The 16,460-nt window shown below is 44.1% G+C and overlaps 1 protein-coding gene across 2 annotated transcripts in view; it reads right to left on the reverse strand.

Moving 5' to 3' along the window:
• The window catches only part of SLC16A7 (solute carrier family 16 member 7), a 155,003-nt gene that overhangs the window by 20,913 nt on the left and 117,630 nt on the right, over positions 1–16,460 (reverse strand). The window contains exon 2 of one of the 2 annotated variants that reach the window (XM_019543324.1): positions 15,887–16,093. The exons of the other annotated variant lie outside the window; for it this stretch is intronic. The gene's annotated coding sequence lies outside the window, so the exon portion shown is untranslated. The remainder of the gene's footprint in view (positions 1–15,886; positions 16,094–16,460) is intronic. 2 annotated transcript variants of the gene reach the window in all.

The raw sequence follows: 16,460 nt of genomic DNA on the forward strand, positions 1-16,460 counted from the left end.
GCTGGTAAGGCAGGTGCTGGCTAGGGCTCATCAAGCTGCTGGTGGAAACTGCAGCTGGGAAGCTGGGCAGGACAGGCCAGTGGGTGTCCAAGGGTCCCTCCCCCAGTGATGCATCACTGGGGGTGCCAGGCTGGGGCAGGGGCTTGGGCACGCTGCCCGTGCTGGTGTATAGTCCATGGCTGTGGACTGGGTCCCAGGGTACAAGAATGGTCATCAGCTGCTGCATAAAGGACATGGACTTGCGGCCATGGCCAGACCAATAATTGTGGTTCGTCATGGCAATCCACTGTGCCTACAAGGGCTTGACCTTTATGAGGCACTGTTGCACCAACTGTTTGTACCCTCACTCCTGCATCCAGCCTGACAGTGCCTCACAAATATGCATGTTGGCCTGGCTGCCCTACTTAAACTGTTGCTGCATTTTTGTCTCACTCCTTGGCACCATGAGGTCACCAGTCTCCTCCTTGGTCCAGTTGGGGTCCTGGGTGGAGAGCAAAGACATGGGCATGCCCACAGACGGGGAGGAGGCCAGGAGGCCATGGTGGGTCCCACAACAGCTCTCTGGGCCCTCACACAGCTGTCCCTAAGCTGCCGGGCCTGAACAGCTACCAGCAATAGTGCATGGCCATTGAATGGGACAGTCAGCTGCATGGCAGAGGAAATGTCCCGCAGCACCTGCAGGTACAGAGCAGGCTGCTGGGGGTGTGCCGCAAGCAGGTGGCACTGGCCTTGCTGGTTAGAAGCTACCTGCAGCTCGGCCAGGGAGCTGACAGGCCTGGCCTCAATGGCACTGCTTGCCTTGATGGTATTGATTCGGCAGCCAGGCAGCGGGAAGGTGCCAAGCAGCAGTGCTGGGGTAGCCTGTGGCCTGCCCAGGGAGACACACAGGGCCTAGAGTGCCCTCAGTCTCCCTGATGAGTGTGTCCCAGGGCTAAAAATATTTGCAGGCTGTTAAATGTTTGCAGGCAAGGGCTGCCATAGAGGCAGTCCAGCCCTGACGCAGAAGAGGCTCCTAGCTTAGACCTGAAGCCAGCCCCCCTAGTGGCTGGGTACACCTGGGAGCAAACTAGTTCCCAGGTTGTGTCTACTTGTACATCACTGCTCAGTAACTAAACCTGTTTAATACTTGCATTTACAGGTAACAAAGTTAAGTGGGATTAAAGGTTTTTATTGAGCAGTCAGTGTATGCCTGTTTTATTGGGCAGTAATCATTTCCACTCATCCATGGTGGATGGATACAAAACACTCAAATAAGAATGCAAACATTTTATACCCATTGTCCATTGGTGTAAATGACTACACATGATGCAGAACAGGTGATAGAACCAGAAAGTAGAGTACATTTATTTTGCACACTTGCTGGGTGTCAGGTTGGTGAAAATTACACTACTTTATATTCATTAGCTGACTACTGTACATAGAATCTACACAATTGTTTGTCACTGATAAATGTAGGCTGTTGTATTTTGCAGGAGCTCTATTATAAATTGACTTAATACTTTTTAGGGGCAAGAACCTTTATATATAAAGAGATATGAAGGTGCCTTTGAGAACTCTTAAAGGTGCAAGTGTGAAAGACACCCTCTCACAATGGCCTAATACAAAACCTGTACATCCCAAAAGCCGCACTTAGTGCTGCCTTTTTTTTTCTATTGTAGCTAAGTGTTCTGTTCGAAAGGACTTCACTGTGGAATACAATTTGCGTTGCCCTCTCTGTACTGTGGTAAAGTTAAGCCCACAAAGTATTATCTGATGGAAACTACCGTGGCTTCACTGTCTGTGTGTGGAATTGAACTCTCACTTGGAGAAGAACTGTAGTGTATTATTGTTACCCCGATATAAACAGAATTGCAAACAGCGAAGATTGAAACAAGATCTATTTTTTTCCTCTTTTGCTATTTTGTCTTTTCAATCACCATTTAATTTTTGCTTCTTGCTAAACATGCTGTTAAAAGGAGTACAAAGACTAAATAATAGGCAGAAGTAAAAAGCAGATATTAAACAAGATGACCACTTTCCTTTTAAAAATAAGTTATTGTACTGCTAAGATCTGAACAAAACTTAACCAATAAAATGTTCTCTTTTAAAAAATACCTGTTGAAATGAATGTTTAGGACACTATGTTTAATACAGTATTTCTTTCTTTTCCACTTACACACTTGTATTTCCTTTCTCTCATTTTTTTCCTCCCTAGAAATACACAGTTCATGAATGATATAACACTGGAGACAATAAAACAACTTTATGCCTAATGTGTCTAAAAGCTCAAAGGATGCAAACCAGACAACAATATTTCCATTTCATAATAGCTAGAGTTAATGGTAGTGGCAGATAGGTTTTGAGGCCACAAAGTAGAATAAAGGAGGATTTATTTGGCATAAAATCTATATCCTGCAGAGCTCTGAGGTAGAATAACATTTATCAGTCCAAATATATTAGGTACACTCCATTAATTTATAAAAGGAAGGGAATCTGGGATACTAGAATTCCTGCCTTCCTCTCCATTCCATCAATTTTTTTAATGCTACAACCAAAAACTTTTCTTTTAGACAGATCTCCCATAAATAGATAACATTTCTTTGATAGAAAAAAAGTTTTATAACTTAAATGTATGATAATCTAATCAAATGCACAGAAAATAACAGGAGGGGTTAGCCGCTATAGGTATCATCTTTTAAACATAAGTTAATAAAGAACACTTTTTACAACCTTACTTAATCACTTTGTCAATTTAAAATAATCCTGTTTGAATAGCATGTCATTTTTGTACATAAAAGATATAAAATAAATTAAAATTAAGTATAACGATTTTATTTGTGGTAAATCAGTTAAGGCAAAAGATATAAACACAAGTACAAATTTGACATTATTGTAGGCAAAGCCAATGCACATAGTTTCTTAGATTGGAAGAGCCTGAAGTTTACAATTTTTTTTAAAAGGCTGTACAAAGATGATATTGTACTATCTACAAAACCTAACTGTATGATGTCTGTACTCTGTTCGGACAACAGCACTGGGTTACCATAGTTCACAGTGTATAAGTTGAGTTTTGAAGACAAATTTTTAAGTCTTAACATTCAGCCTTGACTTATATGCCGTCTGCCATCTCCGTGTGCAAGGGGCTGGAAGCCTGGGCGACCTTGTGGGAGAGGTGACATGCTAGTGAGATCCTGGGAAGTTGGATTGGGCCCCTGGGAGGTCAGGCAACACGTGGCCCACTGGCAGCCTGCCCAGCTGGCCCCATGGGATGTTGCTGCCATGGAGGAAAGGATGGATCACACGCAGTTCAGGGGCTGTCTGGCCTGGTGGCAGCTGGTCCCCCAGCCACGAGGCAGTCAGGGAGACTCTGCTGAAAGCAGGATCAATCCCCTCTCCACTTGTATCTTCAGCAGCCTCCTGGCAGGATGCCTGGTGCTGCTCAGGAAGGGGCTGGCTTGCCCCAGGAGCAGTGCAGGATGTTGGGTATGGGGGAGGCTAGGGATGTTGGGCAGGGACAGCCTCCTCTGCTACCCCTGGGTGATACCTTGCACTGCCTGTGGGACAAGTTAGTGCCTTCCCAGGTGGTGCCAGGTGTCCTGCCAGTCACCGAAACCTGCTTAAGACAAAAGTGATGAGAGGCCTGATTCTGATTTTGGTGGGGCCTCCCTGCCTGCCCTGGCAAGCTGCCATTGGACTGGGCAGTCCCTGAGTTGCAGGGGGGCCCAGTCCTTCCCCCTGTGGTGGCAGCACCCACCAGGGCTGGCTGGGTGGGCTGCCAGCAGGCCATGTGTTGCTCGAGCACCCAGGGGCTTGATCCAACTTCCCGGGAGCCTGTCAGCATGCCACCTCTTCCATGAGCCCTCCTAGGCTTTCAAAGCCTCACACACTGAGGTACGGTCAACTTATACACTGGACATACAAAAATCTTAACTTTTTCTTAACATAAATACGGGGTCGACTTATACAACGTATTGACCTATACACCATAAAATGCAGTAGTTTAATAAAATAAAACCTTATTTTTCTTTTAGAAGCTGTTTCTTCAGCAGCAAAGACTTATTGTAACTTCCTGATAATGCTTATAAAAAAATATCTGTGTCATCCAGAGGACAAGCAAATCAAATTTAATTTTGATAACATTTAAAACATTCATATACTTGGAAAATTTAAAAAATATTTTATTTTTATTATTGTTTAAGTAAGGCTAAATGGGACTTCATATTGCAGTGTTATTTTCCTCTCTAAAGCCTGGCTGCTCTGTATGTGTGTGTATGTTAAATGTGCTTTGCATATACTCATGTTTCTTCAGGGAGAAGCACTGAGGCTGGAAACATTAAAAAAAAAGCATACTTTTAAAAAATTCAATAGCCTGGCACAAAAAAAATAACAAATTCTATTACAGTTTTGATCACATTTCTGAAAAATGCTTCAATTTCATTGGTATAAAAGCAATGAGGGTGAAACAACACAAGAATGATTTTAAAGCATTCTTTTTAATTCCTCTGTGCATGTCAGTATTATTTTGTTTTATACAGCATTTATAACTTACTGCACTGATCCCATAACATCAGGTACTGAATTAACTTCAACACAATGTAAGAGAAAAAAAAATGTTTGCACAATAAAGGTATAATTCCATTTCCCCTTGCTTGTTCAAGGGACAGTTGTTTAGTCATCTAAATAGCATTTGGGTAGTAACACAAACATAGCAATTCTGTTTCCTGGCAGCATGGACATTTAAGGGCATATCCAGATGAGCACGAACATGCGGACCCATCTGCGGCACCACATACTGCATATGCCACACATGCAGGCATTCACCATGCTGCTGCTTTGCAGTGTGGAGGATTCTTCGGCGGGGGGAGGGGGTAAAAAAAACCCGATGCCTAAAAAAAGTGGGGCAGTGCATGTGGCAGCAGCACGCGGTGCCCAAAACTGGAGTCGGACCAACTGGAGACAAACTCCAGCTGCCAGCCAGACTCTCTGTTGCAGGAGCACCACGGCTGCAGGCCCTGGTTGCCACTACAGCCCCAGGTAAGGATAGCATAGTTACTTGCACCAGCATCCCCAACCCAACCTGGGGCAATGTGCCACACAGCACTTGTGCTGCTGCTACTTGTCCCTAGGGAAACACACATTCCTGCTTGTGGGGATGCACCCTAAGTGTGTATGCATACTACACATACAGGCTGAGCACACACAATAGGCAACACTGGCCAGGCATGTAGGCAGCTACATGCAGGCAAGCTGGAAGGATGAGTCTCAATGAACAGGCTTCTGGGAAATGGAATTTCACCCCAAGTGTATATAACAACTTTTCTACTACCCAAAAGAAACAGATGACACTGAATTGAGATAAGTAAATTGCATAGCTCTCTACTACCAAGCATAACAGGCAAGGAAATGTACAGTTAAATCATTCAAAAATTCATCTACACTTCTCTCATCAGGCTAAATTGCTTCACTTTCAAAGCCCATTTTATTTCTACCTTAAGCCTGAAGAGCACTTAAACTTACCTTAATGAAGTGTTATCCACACATGTGTTCATAAGCTCATACATATTTTCATAATGTAAGTCATCAATCTAGCCTCAATTAAAAGACATGTGTGGGATTTTTTTTTTATAATGTATATTAATTTATATTTACAAAACAGCTGCCAGTGATGATATGTATCCCAGCATTGGATCATCCAGCCTGCAGGGCTTCTCTGCTGCCAAATTTCGAGACATGTGGGAAGCTCTGCAAGACAGACGGCATGACCCTGCATCTAGGACTGAGCATGCAGAGTATTCTCTGGCCCAGTTCCAACACACGGGGGCAACAGGGTCCTGAGGCCTAATTCCAGGGGGCAAGAACAGCATAGGGCCCCCATGCCCAATCCAGGTATGTAGGGCAGCACAAGCCCTGCCCCTGGTGCATGGGGCTAGGCAGGGTGGGTGGTGTGATGCAGGGCTCTGGGGTCTGATTCCAGTGTGCAGGGCCCTGTTGTGGCAGGTAGGGGTGGGGTGGGACCCGAGTCTGGAATATGGGGAAGGCACGGGGCCCCGGCGCCTGATCCCAGTGTACATGGGCCCTGATTCAGCCCATGGGCTGGCCCCATGCCTCTCTTCTGTATATGCTGCTGTGAAGGCCCATTTGTCACAAAATGGTAGAACCCCGACTTAAAATCAGGTATTATTTAATAACATTTGTAAAATCTCTTCTAAAGCAGCAAGGGGTGTATTTATAGTGCTTCGACAAAAATGGGCCTAATTATAAGAGTTCCTGAATACGCTCATCAGTTTGTAGAATCACCATATTTTCTTGCATATAAAAGAACCCCAAATAAGAAACATGCCTTGTTCTTGAAAGGCAGAATGGAAAAAATACTTATTTGAAGAAAAATACAGTATTTCTTCAGGGCAAACAAAAGCAGCTGCACTGGGCGGGAGGTGAGGAGAGGGAAGAACGGGATGGGATAGGGCTGGAATGGGATGGGAAAATTGTGGCTGCTGGGGGCCAGATCTTAGCCAGCAGCACCTATGGAGATATCTGTGAGCCCACTCAGTTCATTCATCAGGAGACCCTGCCCTGGCACTGTAAGCTCCCCTCTGTTTTAGAAATGCAGTAGAATCAAACACATACAGCTGTGTTTCCTCACTTAAAACCCCAATTCCCAATAGCTGATTTTTGGAGAAAGGTGTATGTTGTATGCTAGAATACATGGTAGTTTCTATATTAGTGCCATTCACTTGAAAACGGAGCTCTGCTTAAAAACTGGTGGCACGATACAGTGCATAGTTATTTCCTGTCACATTTGTCTAAAGTTGCAGGCCGGCTGCTGCAACATTTGAAAATTTTCTTAATTTTACTCATATGAATCTTTCCATTGATGTCACTCTGACAATAAAGTTAAGCACATGGATAGACGTGCTAGAACTGGTCCTTGGACCATAGGAAAAACAAGTATAAGTAGGAAAGAATCAAAATACCTATGAAAGAGATCTATATAAATAGATATAAAGTAACACTGGGTACATATATTTAACAAAGTGTGCTACGTGTTTATAATGAAGATAGCTAGAAATAGAATTGGCACGTGATATGTGAATTGTAAGTGCTCTTCTGCGAAAAGAATAACATTTGGAAAGCCACCAGCTTATAGTTTACATGGTAAATGTGTCAGTGGGAACATTAGAAAATCCAATGGTATAAGTAAGATGCTTTGCAGAATTAATAAATGTTTCCAATGGAAGAAAAGACAGACTACATTTTTCTGGTTCACCATTTAACAGTGATTAATTCATCTCCCAGGGGTTCATGTGCTTGTGTGAATCTAAACTTAACACAGCTTTTTTAGCTCTAAAAATATGTCAAAGATTTCACCTAAACATTATTACTGGTGACCTGAACAATGAACCATTGCCACAGAAGATTACACCTTCTTCCAATGAGAAACCAAACCAGGAACCACTACATTCACCACTCTAAAATGGAAAAAATACAGGAATGTTATGTTAATGATGCCTCTCAGAAAATATATGCTCTTTTCAGGGCTTCACTAGATATTTCAAGAGACATAACTCTAAGTATAGAAAGACTCCCCCAACAAGCACTTAACAGTTCTTCTACTGTCCTGCTGAGGTTCACTTCTTTGAAATGTTATCTATTAATGTCAGCTCTTTTTCTATGTGGATTGGCATAGGTGAAACACTGAGTTCTATTTCATAGTATCTGTGCTTGGGCAGTTGTGCTGAAGTATCATCATTCTGAAAAGATTAACATCCTCCATATCTAATTTTTCTAGTTCCAGGGAACTAAAAAAAAAATAATACTAACCTCAAACTAAAGATTAAGCTTATTTAGTAATCCTGTGTCATGGATAAATTCCCCACTGCTCATAGCAATGCAGTACTTATCTAGAGCTATCCAGCATTCATAGTAGTTCTTCTATCCTCATAATAATCTTATTAGAAAACAGCTATGTACATACTAAGAGATGATGCATTCACACCAATGTGTAAGCACATAGTACTGAAAGCAATCTTTGTAGTTTCAAACACCCTGCTGAAAAAACATTCATAATGGGGAACATTTTAATACAACTCAAAATATTTGCTATGCTATTAGGCTGTTGTCCTCACTTGGCAGTGGAGCTCCCAATGACATCAATGGAAACAGTGTTCAGAGGTGATAAAGTGCATGTTCCTAAAAGCAATGGAATTTTCCAGTCACACACTGAGACCTTTAAGCATCTAGACTTGTCAGTCTGTGACATAAGATGTTGAAATGTGGGTCAAGTGGCCAAAATATGTAACACCAAAGTTTTAGTGTGTATTGTGCTATGCTTGACATAGAGCTAAAGATTTTTTTTAAAGCTGTTTGCTCACTGTATGAACCAATCAGAAAAAAAATATTTGGCATGTTCTTGTGTTGCTAGATGAGATGTCACTTTTTTTTTTTGGTTGTAGTTATGCCTCAAAGAGAATGATGCCAAATGATGCAAGTAAAGACTTTGTGAACTGTAAATGCTCTTCTCAGAAAAGCAGACCATTTGGAAAGCCACCAGATTATAAAGTAAATGGTAAATGTTTCAGGAAAGCATACATGCCCAATCCAGCCTGCAGACCTATGCTGTAAACCAGGGGTGAAAAACTCATCCAGCTCCATGGGCAAGATGAGAGGTGTGGGCCCAGTCTGAAGGACAGATCAGGCCTACAGACTAGACCCATGAATTAAAGCCAGTACACATGACCACTAGGCAAAGGCACCCTCAGGAAACGTGTTCTGTACCAGCCCTGTACACTGTGTCCAGCATGAACCAGCCCCGATCCCAAATGCATATGCTAAACCAGCATGGGGTCTATGCTACTTAAAGTACTCACACCAAACTGGCCTTGTTATCTGGTTTTGGTGCATGGAGCCTGTCTGTGGGCCCAATCCAGACCAGCTCTGGAGCCAGCATGTGGGGCCTGTCTAACATGGGCACTACATGCAGCATGTATTCTGGACTGGCCCCTTGTGCCATGTGCAGTGCCCATGGTGCCAGATCCAGCCCTGTGTGCTTCATGCAGCATGCCAGCTGCAGCACATGCAGCACATGGGGTCAGAGCAAGCATCTAGACTTGTCAGTCTGTGATATAAGACTTTGAATTGTAGGTCAAGTGGCCAAAAAATGTAACACCAAAGTTTTAGTGTGTATACATTACATGCAGCATGTGGGGTCAGAGCCAGCTCATCACATGTAGCACGTGGAGTTGATTCGAGACCCAAGGGCTGAATCATAGGACTACATTGGCTAGATCTGGCCCTCAGCCTGTATCTTTTATACCACCGCTGTAAGCTGTTCTTTCCATGAGTTCTAACTTTGGATCTCTCTTAATGTCTGATTTTGCAGCTGTGAAGTCAATAAAGGTTTGTCATATACTTCAATGGATAAAGCTTGAATTTTGAGAGTCCTTGGTATTGCTGGGGAACTTAGGAGGCAGCCATGCCTGTCTTGGGTCTCTGGCAGAGAAGCTCTGCCCCAGCTATTTAAGCTGGCTTCCTGATTGGCTGCTGGGAGCTCAGTCTTCTCTTTATTCCCACCTCTGGCAGCAGCTTGCAGGCCACCCAACAATTCTGACCCAGTCTGAACTGGTTCCTGTACTCTGGTTTTCCTAGTTTTCGACCCTGATTTTGGCTTGTTCTCGGACTTCGGCTTTGGATTTCCCCGTGAATCTGTTCCCTGGTTCCTAAGCCCGTTTGGCTCTGCTGTTGTACTTCCATCTTGTGGACTGTTCCTTTGATCTGATAACTTGGCATCTGATCCCTGGATCCTGACTCTGACCTGTAGTGTGGACTGTCCCTGGATTTCCCTCTGGAAGCGTGGTAATGTGGCTCCTGAATTCCAACCCAGGCCCTGGCCCCCTATTACTCCCTCAGCAGCCCAAGCATTAGACTAGACTACCTATGCTCCAGTCCCTTGCAGCAGGCTCCAGCAAAATTCCACATCTAAACTGAGTGAAAGGTTTAACTCTAAACTCAGATCTCACTTGAATATCGCAGAACTATCTTTGGAATAGTGCTGATCCAGATCACTGGAGTAGACAAGCAGATCTGAAATATTTGGTTGTGGATTCCAATCTAAATGTTGCCTATCTTGTTTAAATTGCAGTATTTATTCAAGCCTAATATCTAAGGATTTCTTTCATTAGCAGGTTCTCCCCTCCCCCCCCCAAAAAAAAGAAAGAAAAAAGAATCGGGCCCCTCGCCATAACACTGATAAAAGCCCCTAAATTGAAATGGTGAGTTTTTAATTGTTATGATTAAAAACCCACCGTTTCAATTTTGGGGCTTCCATCACTGGAATAGTGAGAGACACGACCCTTTTTTTTTTTTTTTGGCAGAGCCTGGGGGCGGCCGCAGGTCAAGCTGCCAGCGTGCCCTGAGCTGCTCAGAGCAAGCACCCAGCCCATTAGCAGCTGCCACCACAGAGGAAAGACTGGGTCCCCCGCAGCTCAGATGCTACCAGCAGCTTGCCTCCCTGGGCATGGGTAGGCTCCATTAGAATAAAAGAAAGATTGGGCCCATCACTGCTTTCCTTTTTTTCCCAGCAGAGCCTGCCTGTGGCCAGCTGCTGTCAGGCCAAGCAGCCCCTGAGCTGTGGGGGGCCCTGGTCTTTCCCTCCACGGTGGCCTTTCTCTCCACGGTGGCAGCGCTCCCCACTGCTGACCAAGTGGGCTGCTAGTGGGCTGGGTGCTGGCTCTGAGCTAGGGCAGCACCCAGCCTGCTAGCAGCCTGCTCAGGTGGCCCCATGGACCGCTGCCACCATGGAGGGAAGGACTGGACCCCTGCAACTCAAGACACCTGTGGCAGCTCTTACCACCCCTCCACCCCACCAGCTGCAGGAGAAGTGGGCAGGCTCCACCAGAAAAAAGAAAGAAGCAGGCCCCTCACTGCCTCCCTCCCCCCGCTGAGCTTTCAGCACCCGTGCACTGTTCCGCCACTTTCCTGCCACCTGGGACCACCCAGGAATGGGCTGGCTTGCCCCTGGGGCAGTGCAGAAAGGTGGCACAAGGGCAGCTGGGTGTGCTGGTGGCCAGAGGATGCGACACGGACAATGCACAGGGCGCTGGAACAGGGACAGGGCACCAATCCCAAGCTTCCGTAAGCCCATCCAGGCTTCCAGTGCCCCATGCATCATCCCTGCTACCTTCTCCTGCCACTAACCCATCCAACTGCCTTCCTGTGCCGGCAGGCAGAGAATGCGATGTGGACAGTGCACAGGGTGCTGGAAGCCTGGGAGGAGAGCTAAGGGATGGATGTATTATTGTAATTTGTTAGGTAGCAAACTAAAATACATCAGGATGTGTTTTAGTTCGCTACATAACAAAGTCATTTTCAGCCCAATACGCCACCACATGTGTACAGCATGATGAAATTAAATTGAAATATGCTACTGTATGTGTAATGTGTGACACAATTAAACTGCTATAGAAGACCAATTAAACCACTAAAAAGGTCAATTTCATCATGTGTACAAGTGCCCAATTTCAGCACTTGAAGGCCTTTGTCTTCCACAAATTGGTCATCATATATAAGGTCTTACAACAGTCCTTTTTTATTCCTCACTTCATAACACTTTTTATTTATTTTCCCATATAAAAAGTTATATCTCACTCAAATTAGAAATTATTTCTTGTACACTGTTATGGATGATATCATGTAGTTTCAAAGAACAACAAAAGGTACATAGTTTTTATGTGTGAATCACACTCATATATTGGTATGCTTCCTCATCCTGCTCTTATTTATCGTATTTCTTTTTAAGGCATTGATCCGAGAAGCACTTAATTTGATGTCCATGAAGAATCCTATTTACTTAATTTACAAAGTTAATGTTATGTGTATGAGGCTCTGGAGCCTTAAATTTCCTCCTTGTCTGTTTTATTCCCCAAGAGCTGTCTTTCTCTGAGCACTTCTGTACACAGGACTCTCAAAAGGAACACTATAACGAATATAACACAGTCCCCCAAGTTGCACATGTAATGCTTTCTTGGGTCACTGATGCACAGGAGCAGCAGGAGGCAGGAATGTAATGGTCTAGGTCTATTCCACACCAAACAATCCCAGCTATGCAACACTGTATATCTGGTGCCTCTTAATATCACATATTTAGGGCCCTACCAAATTCACGGCAAAAGTGGGCTGCACTGTGGCTCCTTTAATCTTGTAGATTCCCTGGTGTGTCCCCCACCACTGATTCGTGGAAGGGCCCCACTTGTGGCTTCCTCCTGATTGGTAGGGCACTGAAAACCATGGTTTGAAACATGGCACCATTTTTGCCTCCCCACCAGTCAACAGCAAACGGTGTGGCCACCAGGGCCCCTTGACCAATCAGCGGTGGAAGGCAAAATGGCACCATATTTGAAACCATGGTTCTTGCTTCCCTGCCAGTCAGGAATGAGCCACAAGCAGGGTCCCTCCACCAATCAGGAGTAGTGGGGCACACAGGGGAACCTGCAAGATTAAAGGAGCCGTAGTGCAGCCCACTTCAGCCATGAATTTGGTAGGGCCCTACCCATAATACAAGTACCTGTAGAAATAAGATGTGTATCACACCCATGTTATTGTGTTTCTTCCATCACCAGTGTTGGATGTACAGGGACAGAACGAATCTAAATATGATTTAAAAAATATAGCAAGTCCTGGGAAAAAAATTGATTTCTCATAATGGCTTGCAAAGCAAATCTCTCATTTAAAGCTTGAGTTCTGTGCTAAAAAATACCAAATGTTTTCTAATGTCCTTTTGTCCATGTCAAATATTTAAAAATGAACACAACTATATACACACTGAAATTCACCAGTCTACAGGGACAGAACCAGAGTAACAATACAATCCAGAGAACTATCTGCAAAGGGCCAGAGAGATGAAGCCAAAGCATCAAGGGCTCCATAAACAAGAGAAAAGGGGTTATGCCCTCATTTCCTACAGATAAACAGCTACGATTTTAAGATTGCCTGCCTTTCTCTCTCTTTTTTTTAATACCTCATATTTGTAAATAGTTAAAATAGTTTTTCCTATATGTACATAAAACAAGTCATTCAAACCAAGGTAGTAATTATTGATCCTCACAACTTGAAAATGCTTTGTGAATTCAATATATGTAGCCTACAATGGGTGTGTCTACATGTGCAACTGATATGAAGCAATAAACTCCAGAGCTATTTGAGCCAGAATAAACTACTCCTGGGTGCAGCATCTACATGTGTGCCTTGGGTGCAGTGTCTATGTGGGCTGGCAGGTGCATGGTCGGGGGCAGATGGAGGTCAGCCCTGGGCTCTGGGTGGTGGTATCAGGTGGAGGAAGGTCTTGCTGGGGCATGAAGGTGCTGAAAGTGTGGAGCTGTATGGTTAGGCAGCAAGCAGGAATCTGGCCTCTGGCTGGCTGGACTGATTGGGAGCAAATTACACCTGTGGTCAGTGTCCATATGTGAGTTTAATCACAGTATATTACCTCAATGTAAGATATACTGTCCCCAACTGTACTATCTTATGCAGGCACTGATTAGGTTACTATGGCCTAATATTGTCACATGTGTAGACAGCGACACTTTACAGCTAATTAGTCTGCTCCCCAGTAAAACTCATGTGTAGATGCATCCAATAAGATGCATTTTTGAAGAGGTGGAGAGTAATCTGTTTCCTCCTACCTGAAGAAAACTGAAAACCATATGCATGTTCTAGATAATCTTCCTTGCAAAAGGAAATGGGGGATTATTTTTCTGTTGTTGTGAAAATAAGCTGTATATACATATTCTTTGTGGTACAATTTATTGAATCAAAGGGGAGGGAACAAACAAACTCAGTTCTGGATGTCACTCATTATTTATGTCCCTGGATGGCCAGTAAATTAGGCTCTATAGGTTTCAAAACTATATAAAATAAATCTCAATTTCTGTTTAATGCACAGAACACTTCTGTAACAGGCTCCCCTCATTCCTATTATTTAATAGGTAAGAGGCAGCACTATAAAGCTGTAAAAGGTGCAATTAGCTGGTGGAAGGAGCTGTGAGCAGGAACTGTAAAGCTACAGAGCTAAAGTAGAAGGAGGTGTAAGGCTTCAAAAGAAGCGGGCTGCCCAGTGCAAAGTTCCAGGCCACTGATTACACTAATGAATAACCTCTATGCCCAGCAGAGTGAAGGAAAGAGCAGATAAATAGAAGAGCTGGGAGCTATATGAGCTCAGTTATTGGGCTGGAAACAGGAGTCTGGCCCTGATAGGCTGTAGAGTGACTGATCCACAAACAGTAAGGTATCATGAGGAAGGGTGATTGAATTTGGGTAACTGATGGCAGGCACTTGAGCCCAAGGGCTATGTTAAGGACAGAAGCCTAAAGAGAGCTGAAGATGGGCAAGTAAGCCCAAAGGGACTGGTTCAACACAGGAAGTCTTGAGGACTTGATTAGGGATAGTGACCTGAGGAGAAATGGTTCAAGGCATAGAGCCTTGAAGACTTAATTGGGTAATGACCATGGGTAGGCTAGTTGGGGCAAGAAGCCCTGAGACTGAAAATTAGTTTTTTCAGAACCTGGAACTAAGAGGCTGGCTTGAAAGAGCAATTGCAACAAAGCTACAAGAGTAGCTAGTGCTCAGAGTGCTAGAGTTGAGGTAGGCCTAATCAGGCCTCATAATAGCAAGGGAGAGAAGCAAACCTGGGAGGCTAGCCCCTGGTTGTTGCTAAGGTTTGCTAGGGTGAGCATTGACTGTGCCAGACAGACAGCCCTATGATAAGAAGGGCAGAGTGAAGCAATTAAGACTGAGGGCAGCCACCCAAATTATGATACCTATTAATATCAGATTTGGCAGTGGGATAGAAAAAAAGGATGATGACTAAGAAGCTGGAGGGCACAGCAAGTAGGACTGACTACCGGACTATCAAACTCAATGTCATCATGCCTAACCTGCTATACTTACCTATTTTATACCTCTATCATAACAGTTATGGACAAGTATTTACTTAAGGTAATTTACACTCCACATTTCAACTAATGATTAAACATGTTTAAGCTATTATGCAATTAACTGCTGAACTGCAAAATAAATTTACACATGCTATACAGGCGAAGTAATTATCACACAATAAAAATGGCCAACAAACCAAAGTTGTTACATGAAATATGCAGAATACTTCTGTAGTCAGTTTCTATGAAGTTTTGATTTGATCATGTGGCATGTCACACAGGCTAATAGCGTTTGGCCAGGTCCTGCAGCATCCCAGTGTAGAGTGCTCTCTCTCTTGCCTTCCTGCAAGGGGCTGGAGGCTGCTCACAGATGAAAAAAACAAAAAACAATTCTCCCCACCCCCAAAGGCATTTTACTTTCAACTCTGTATGCCCCTGTGCTGAAACCAGGGCAAGCTCAGAAGAGGCATAGCATTAGTTTGACCTGGCTCACCCAACATCAGCATAGATCGGGTGCTTCAGCGGGACTTTTTTTGGTGCTTTCATCTAATAGCTGATTGAATCAGCTTTAGATAAATATGCCAAAAATCCCTGCTGACACACCCAATCTATACAGGTGCTGTGGACCTGGGTCGAACTAATGCACTGCCTCTTCCAATAAAGCACTTTTTCCCCCCTTTTTCACATCTATCAGCAGCCTTTATGACTTTGGTGTCCCAAAGAATAGTAGCAGAAGATAGCATGGCTCATTGCCCCTCTTTCTTCAACCAAGCTTCAAGCCTGCTGCTTTACGAAGCCATTAAGCACCTTTTTGTGAAACCCAAAGTGTAAACAAACATTCAATGGAGGTGCTTTACTTGTCTGACACAGGGAGAGATGGAGGAGGGAATTTGTTCATAAACCTGCCTGCAGAGAACATACGTAAAAGCACCTTGTGAGGTATCTGGAGAGTTTGAGCCTCACTGTTCCTGCTCACCCACCTGCTATTCACATGGGACTCCCTGGATCTGTACCAGGGCTGGAGGGGGCAGCTCCATCACTCAGTTGGAAATCAGGTGACTTCTCATTCCCAGCACTGCTGCAGATATGGATGACATCCCCTGTCAGCAGCTCTCCAGATCCTCTTGCTGGCAAACGCTGCCAGAGCAAGTTCCCAAGACACATTTTCCCCCTCTGGATAGCTTGCCCTTTGAACATGAAGCAGATCACATGCTGTGAGGAGTTTCCATTGGGTGATACTGCCTGTTACATGAAGGAAGAAATGTCTTCTAGCAGCCTCAGTGTCATAGTGCTGAATGTGCTGCAATTGCCTATTTGACACCTACATGGAACAAACACTAATGGACACATGTTTACCTAAGGTAATTTCCATTCCATGTTTTTGTTAGAAATATTGTAAATGGAGTATTGTTAGAACTGCACAGTTTGCATCTCGTACCTGATAAGAAGAACACTACCAAGGACCTTTTATGCTAAGAATCACTCCCTTTTTCTCTCCCCCTGACTTTCACATGCAGATTACAGAAGCTGGAATTCAACTGACTGTGTCCTTGA

This window comes from Crocodylus porosus, unplaced genomic scaffold (assembly GCF_001723895.1).
Source record: "Crocodylus porosus isolate Cpor-Errol unplaced genomic scaffold, CroPor_comp1, whole genome shotgun sequence".
NCBI classification, from domain to species: domain Eukaryota; kingdom Metazoa; phylum Chordata; order Crocodylia; family Crocodylidae; genus Crocodylus; species Crocodylus porosus.